This window comes from Pan paniscus, chromosome 19 (assembly GCF_029289425.2).
Source record: "Pan paniscus chromosome 19, NHGRI_mPanPan1-v2.0_pri, whole genome shotgun sequence".
Taxonomy (NCBI): Eukaryota; Metazoa; Chordata; class Mammalia; order Primates; family Hominidae; genus Pan; species Pan paniscus.
Genome location: NC_073268.2, coordinates 27680128 through 27687938, shown reverse-complemented (window position 1 = coordinate 27687938; position 7811 = coordinate 27680128).

Genomic DNA, 7811 nt, shown 5'->3' with positions numbered 1-7811 from the left:
GGCCTCCCAAAGTGCTGGGATTACAAGTGTGAGCCACTGGGCCCAGCCTGATTTTTTTCAAAGAGCTAACTTTAAGTTTCTATTGACTTTTCTCTGTTGTTTACTGTTTTCTCTTTCACTAGTTTCCACTCTGACCTTTATGTTTTCCCTTATTCTTCTTGCTTTGGGTTTAGTTTATTCTCCTCTTTTTTCTTCTCTGTTTTTTTGGGGTGGAAGTTTATTGATCCAGATCCAGACCTGTTGTCTATTTCTCCTTTTTATTCTGTCAATTTTTGCTTTCTGTATTTTGGGGCTCTGTTGTTAAATATGTATACATTTATAATTGTTATAGCTTCCTGACAAACTGATTCTTTTAGCATAATAAATGTTTTTGTCTCTAATGACATTATATATATACATATAGATAGATATAGATATTGATATTAATGTAGCCACTCCAACTCTTATGGTTACTGTTTGCAGAGTAGATGGTGTTTTTATACCTTTACCCACTTGTGTCTTTGAATCTAAAGTGTTTTTCTTAAAGACTTAAGACCCAGCCTCCACAAAATTAAAAAAATTAGCCAGGTATGGTGGTACACACCTGTAGTTCCAGCTACTCGGGAGGCTGAGGCAGGAGTAACAGGCATTTTGTTTGTTTTTTTAAATTTTTAATTATTATTTTTGAGACAGGGTCTCACTCCGTCACTCAGGCTAGAGTGCGGTGGTGTGATTTAGGCTCACTGCAGCCTCAGCCTCCAGGGCTTGGGTGATTGTCCCTCCTCAGCCTCCCGAGTAGCTGGGACTACAGGTGCATGCCACCATGCCTGGCTAATTTTTTGTATTTTAATTTTTTGCAGAGACGAGGTCTCCCTATGTTGCCCAGGCTGGTCTCAAAGTCCTGGACTCAAGCAATCTGCCTGTCTCAGCCTCCCAAAGTGCTGGGATTACAGGCAAGAGCCACCACACCCAGCCTAGATTTTTTCACCTAATCTGACAGTCTATCTTTTGATTGGAGTGTTTAGTCCTTTCAAATTTAATGTAATTATTAATAAGGTTCATTTGTTTTTCCTTTACTGCTTGCTTTTGTGTTTTTTAGAGACAAGGTCTTACCCTATCCTGCAGGCTGGAGAGCAGTGATGCGATTACAGCTCACTGCAGCGTTGAACTCCTGGGCTCAAGAGATCCTCCTGAGTAGCTGGGACTACAGGTGTATGCCACCACGCCTGGCTTTTTTTTTTTTTTTTTTAATTTTTCTGGAGACTGGGTCTCACTTTGTTGCTCAGGCTGGTCTCAAACTTCTGGCTTCAAGAATGCTGGGGTTACAGATGTGTGCCACCACACCCAGCCCCAGTGTTGTTTTTAATATATATATATTTACATACATACATGTTAAATTGTGGCTAAGAAAACATAAACTTACCATCTTAACCATGTTTAAGTGTACAATGCAATAGTGTTAAGTATATTTACATCGTCCTGCAACAGATTTCCAGAAATTCTTACCCCACAAAACTGAAACTTTATACCCATTTAACAATTCCCAGTTTACCCCTCACTCCAACCCCTGGCAACCACCATTCTTCTTTCAGTTTCTATGAATTTGACTACTTTATTTTTTATTTATTTATTTTTTTGAGACAGAGTTTCTGTCACCCAGACTGGAGTGCAGTGATGCGATCTCGGCTCACTGCAACCTCCACGTCCCGGGTTCAAGCGATTCTCCTGCCGCAGCTTCCTGAGTAGCTGGGATTACAGGCATGCACCACCATGCTCAGCTAACATTTGTATTTTTAGTAGAGATGGGGTTTCACCATGTTGGCCAGGCTGGTCTCAAACTCTTGACCACAAGTGATCCACCCACCTTGGCCTCCCAAAGTGCTGGGATTACAGGCATGAGCCACTGCACCCAGCAGAATTCGACTACTTTAAATACCTCATATAAGTGGAATCCTACAGTATTTGTCTTTTTGCAACTGGCTTATTCCACTTAACAGAATGTCCTCAAGGTTTATTCCTGTTCTAGCATGTGATTGGATTGCTTTCCTTTTTAAGGCCGTTGTAATATTCCATTGTAAGTATAGACCACATTTTGTTTATCAATTTATTCTTTGATGGACATTTGGGTGGCTTTCACCTCTTGGCTATTGTGAATAATGCTGCTGTGAACATGGGTGTGCAAATATATATTCAAGGCCCTGCTTTCAATTCTTTTGGATATCTGCCCAGAAGTGACATTGCTTGATCATATGTAGTGCTTTTTTTTTTTTTTTTTTTTTTGAGACAGGGTCTCACTCTGTTGCCCAGGCTAGAGCGTAGTGGCTTTATCATAGCTCACTGCAACTTCAAACTCCTGGGCTTAAGCAGTCCTCCCACCTCAGCCTCCTATTTTTCATTTTTGTTTCGTGTTTTTTTTTTTTTTGAGGCAGAGTCTCGCTGTGTTGCCCAGACTCAAGCAGTCCTCTCACCTCAGCTGCCCAAGTAGCTGGGACTACAGCCACGTGCCATCACCCAGCTAATTTTTTATTTTTTAATTTTTTATACAGATGAGGGTCTCGCTGTGTTGCCCAAGCTGGTCTCGAACTCCTGGGCACCTTAGCCTCTCAAAGTGTTGGGATTAGAGGCGTGAGCCACCACACCCGGCCCTACTTTTAATCTTTTGAGGAACCATTTTTGCATAGCAGCTACACCATTTTCTATTCCTGCCAACAGTGCACAAGGGTTCTAATTTTTCCACATCGTCTGCAACATGTTATTTTCTGTTTGTTTTTTATAGCAGACGTCCTAATGGGTATGAAGTGTTGTGTCATTGCGGTTTTAATGTACATTTCCCCAACAATTAATGATGCTGAGCATGTTTTTATATGCTTCTTGACCATTCATAAATCATCTTTGAAAAAATGGGTTTAAGCCCTTTGCCTTTTGTTGTTGAGACAGGGTCTTGCTCTGTTGTCCAGGCTAGAGTGCAGTGGTGCGATCTCAGCTCACTGCAACCCCAACCTCCTGAGCCAGTGCTCCTCCCGCCTCAGCCTCTCAAGTAGCTGGAACTAGAGGCATGTGCCATCATGCCTGGCCAATTTTAAAAAAATTTTTTGTAGAGATAGTGTCTCACTGTATTGCCCAGCCTGGTCTCAAACTCCTGGACTCATGTGATCCTCCCACCTCAGCCTCCCAAAGTGCTGGGATTAGAGGTGTGAGCCACTGCTGCCAGCCTTACTATGCATTTTAAAGTTATTTTTGGCTGGGTGTGGTGGCTCATGCCTCTAATCCCAGCACTTTGGGAGGCCGAGGCAGGTGCATCACCTGAGGTCAGGAGTTTGAGAGCAGCCTGGCCAACATGGTGAGACCCTGTCTCTACCAAAAATACAAAAATTAGCCGGGCATGGTGGTGGGCGCCTATAATCCCAGCTACTCAGGAGGCTGAGGCAGGAGAACTGCTTGAACCCGGGACGCGGAGGTTGCAGTGAGCCGAGATTGCATCATTGCACTCCAGTCTGGATGACAGAGCAAGACTGCATCTCTAAATAAATAAAGTTACTTTCTTAGTGGTTGTTCTAGAGGTTATATAACACTATACTTGAGATTAATATTACCTTAATACTGGCAACACATAGACTTGGTTTTCATGTTGTTTCATTTTTACCCCCTTCTTTGTGTGACTGTCATACATATTACGGTTCTATATGCTATAAACCCCAAAATACAGTGGTATACTTATTGTTTAATGCAACTTTATGTCTTTTAATGAAGTTAAAGAGAACACAGTTTTCTATATTTACCTAGGTACTGTTTACCTTTTCATTTCTTTGAGTAGATTTGAATTACTATCTGGAATTATTTCTTTTCAGCCTCAACTATTGCTTTTAGTATTTCTTATAAAGCTGGTCTGCTAACAATGAATTCTCTTTTTTTGTGGAGTGTCTTTATTTCACCTGTACTTGTTTTAAGGACAGTGTTGCTGGATATAGGATTCTTGTTTGACAGCATTTTTTTTCTTCTTGTGGCACTCTGACAATACTGCCCCACTGCCTCCTGGGGTCCATTGTTTCTGATTAGAAGGCAGCTGTGATTTATTTTGTTATTCTTCTGTAAGTGATAACTTGTTCTTCTCTAGCTTCCTTTAAGATTTTTCTTTGTCTTTCAACAATTTGGCCATGAGGTATCTAGGTGTAAGTATCTTTGTTTATCCTACTTGGGGTTTATTGAGCTTCTTGGATCTGCAGATTCATGTTTTCCATCAAATTTGGGAATTTTTCAGCCACTATTTCTTCAGATATTTTTTCCATTTCTCTCTCTTCTGGCACCCCCAGTACACATATGTTGGTAAACGCATTGTTGCTGCACAGGAGTCTGAGGCTCTATTCATTTTTCACTCTTTTTTCCTCTCTGTTCTTCACATTGGATAATTCTGTTACTCTATGATTTCACATGCACTGATTCTTCTGTCTTCCCAAATCTGTGTAGTCCCTCTGGTCAACTTTTCAGAATTTCCTTTTCAAAAACTGGGATAAATATATGATTTACCATTTTAACAGTTTCTAAGTGTATAGTTCAGTGACATTAAGGACATTCACATTGTTGTGCAACCATCACCACCATCCACCTCCAGAACATTTCATCATCCCATACTGAAACTCTGTACTCATTCAACAATAACTCCCGGCTGCTACAGTGGCTCATGCCTATAATTCCAGTGCTTTGGGAGGCTGAAGAAGGAAGATCGCTTGAGCCCAGGAGTTCAAGATCAGCTTGGGCAACACAGTGAGGCCCTGTCTCTACAAAAAAAAAAAAAAAAAAAAATTTTTTTTTAAATTAGCTGGGTATAGTGGCTTGCACCTGTAGTCCCAGCTATTCAGGAGGCTGAGGTGGGAGGACTGCTTGAGCCCAGGAGTTTGAGGCTGTAGTGAGCTGTGATCATACCACTGTACTCCAGCCTGGGCAATAGAGCGAGACCCTGTCTCTAAAAACGAAAACAGTAATCCCCAAATTCCTCTCCCCACAACCCCTGGTAATCACTGTTTTATTTTCTGTCTCTGTGAATTTGATAATTTCGGATACCTCATATAAGTGGAATCAAACAATATCTGTTTTTGTGTCTGGCTTATTTCACTTAGCATAATGTCTTCACAGTTCATCCATGTTGCAGCATGTTTCAGAATTTTATTCAGAATGTGCTTTTTTTGTTTTGTTTTGAGACAGGGTCTTGCTCTGTCACCCAGGTTGGAGTGCAGTGGCGTGATCACAGTTCACTGCAGCCTCTACCTCCCTGGGCTCAGGTCATCCTTCCACCTCAGCCTCCCAAGTTGCTGGGACGACAAGCGTGTGCCACCACACCTGGCTAATTTTTTTTTTTGCATTTTTTGTAGAGATGGAGTTTTGTCATGTTGTCCAGGCTGGTCTTAAACTCTTGGACTCAAGCGAACTGCCCACCCTGGCCTCCCAAATTGCTGGGGATCATAGGTGTGAGCCACCATGCCTGGCCAATTCTTTTTTTTTTTTTTTCTTTAAATAAGGGCCCAAGGTTGTCCTACCTGACCCTTTAATTCTGTAAATGTGTGTGTGTGTGTGTTTAAGTTTCTGCCCAGTTGTTCTTGTTTATTTGTTTGTTTGTTTTTTGAGACGGAATCTCATTCTGTCACCCAGCCTGGAGTGCAGTGGCATGATCTTGGCTCACTGCAACCTCTACCTCCCGGGTTCAAGCGATTCTCCTGCCTCAGCCTCCCAAGCAGCTGGGATTACAGGCGCACACCACCACACCCAGCTAATTTATTTTTAGTAGAGACAGTTTCACCATGTTGGCCAGGCTGGTCTTGAACTCCTGACCTCAAGTGATCCGCCCGCCTCAGCCTCCCCAAGTGCAGGAATTGAGCCACCACACCCAGCCTCTGCTCAGTTTTTCTTTTTAAAACTTCTTATTTTTTAAGCCTAGCTTCATAGGGGCCACCCTTGTGCCTAATGGTCAGCCAATGCTTTAGGCAGATGTATCTTGAGCCAGCAAGGCATCTATCTTCTGCTGATAAGTTGATATGTGTGTGTGTGTGTGTGTGTGTGCGTGCGCGCGCGCGTGGGGGCTACATATTAAAACATTTCAGCAGTTTTGAAATCTGCCCTGGCTTTTACTTTCTGCTGGGCCTTCTGGCATTTCCTCTTCATGTGCCCACAGGTTCTATCAGCTAGGGCTGTGTGACTAGCTTGGGCCTTCTCTGGTCTCTCCTGTGTGGATGTGCGGGGAGCTTATCAAGCCCCTTGTGGCTGTCTCATCTCCTGCTTCTGTTAAAGCTCTAGCTAGGCTGCTGGTCTATTGCTTGAGCCAAGCTGAGCCACTGGTCTTCCCTGGATGTTTGCTGCTGAGTTACTGCTGTTACTGACAATGCCAGTGGGCATGGAGTATTTTTATCCAGACTTCAGCATTACCCATGATCCCAGATGAAAATCTGCCTAGAGCTGGAAGGGATCTTAGGGATCTTCTCGTTCCACACTCTACTTTCACATCCCAGGGAAGGCAGGACTCCAGAACACCCTTGAGCTGCTCAAGGCCTGCCCTAAGTGAGGGCAGCCAGGCTTAGAGATCGGCCTTCAGGCTCAGCTGCACAGCTCCTCAGTGGCACTTCCGCTTAGTGTCCACGTCACCCAACACGTAGAGACAATCCCTAGACCCTGCCCTCGCCAGGGGGACGGTTCTCCACCAATACCCTATGAGGAAGGTGCCCCTGAGTGATGACAGGCGCCCAGTCTTGGGAGCAAAAGAGACAGGGCATGGAGAAACCTGACCTGCATTGAGGGTTTGCTGCTCATGCCCTGCACTTGATTCACATTAACTAATTTAATGTCATTTTTCAAAATGCCCCATTGAGGTCCACATTTCACAGATGAGGAGGCAGGAACTTGCTCAAGGACAAGAGTGAGGGGCTGGATACTGGAAATCAGCTCAGGCTTATTCCAAAGTCCCTGTTCTTGTAAGTGACTATGAAAGGAGCTATTTGCATGGACAGGAATGCTCTGTGAGCATTCCTGCAGAGCCTGGACTTGTACAGTGGGTTCTGCCTCTTCCCACCCCCAGCCCTCCCTGATTACTCTAGAAGGCCAGTCATGACACAGAATGTTGGCAATCAGACTCAGCGCCATCTGAGCTATTCTGTCCTGTCTCTGTGCGGTTCCTAGAGGGCTGAGCCCACTGTGTGGCTCCAAGTCTCAGGCTCCGTTATCATTCTGCCCTCCACCAACCACAGGAAACCCCATGCTTTGGAAGATGTTGCTTATTACCAAGATACTGCATTTCTAAAGATGTCCTACCCCCATCACTTATTATCAACACCCATTAGAGCCACTGGCCAGCAGGAGGTGACCAGGACTGCACTTCCTGGGTAAAACTCCAGTCAACACAAAGACAACGGCATGGAAAGACTGCTGCCTGAGGCACAGCAGGATTCCTAGAGCACTGGAAATAGCCGATTGTTCCCCACTCCTGTGGGTGGCCCGGGCATACTATCCTGGGTGCCCCTCCAGCTTGGGGACTGCACACGATTAAGCTGAGCTTGGACCCAGTTTTCTTGGCACTCAAGACTGTGCTCTTTTCATTCAATTGGCTGCTTTTGAAAGCTTTATACACAGCTTTCACGTGCCCATAAACCACTAAAGGACAAACCCTTGCTCCTTGGCCTGGCATTTAAGGATCTTTATATCTGATGTCGGCTTGTTTTTTGGGAGTTCATTGTCTATTACTCCCCCAAGTGACTGCTCTACTCCCCTTCAACCTTCCCAGTGCCCCCCAAATAACTTTGTAAATCCCAGTGCCCCGGCCTGGAATGCCCTGGCTTCCACCCTGCCGCAGC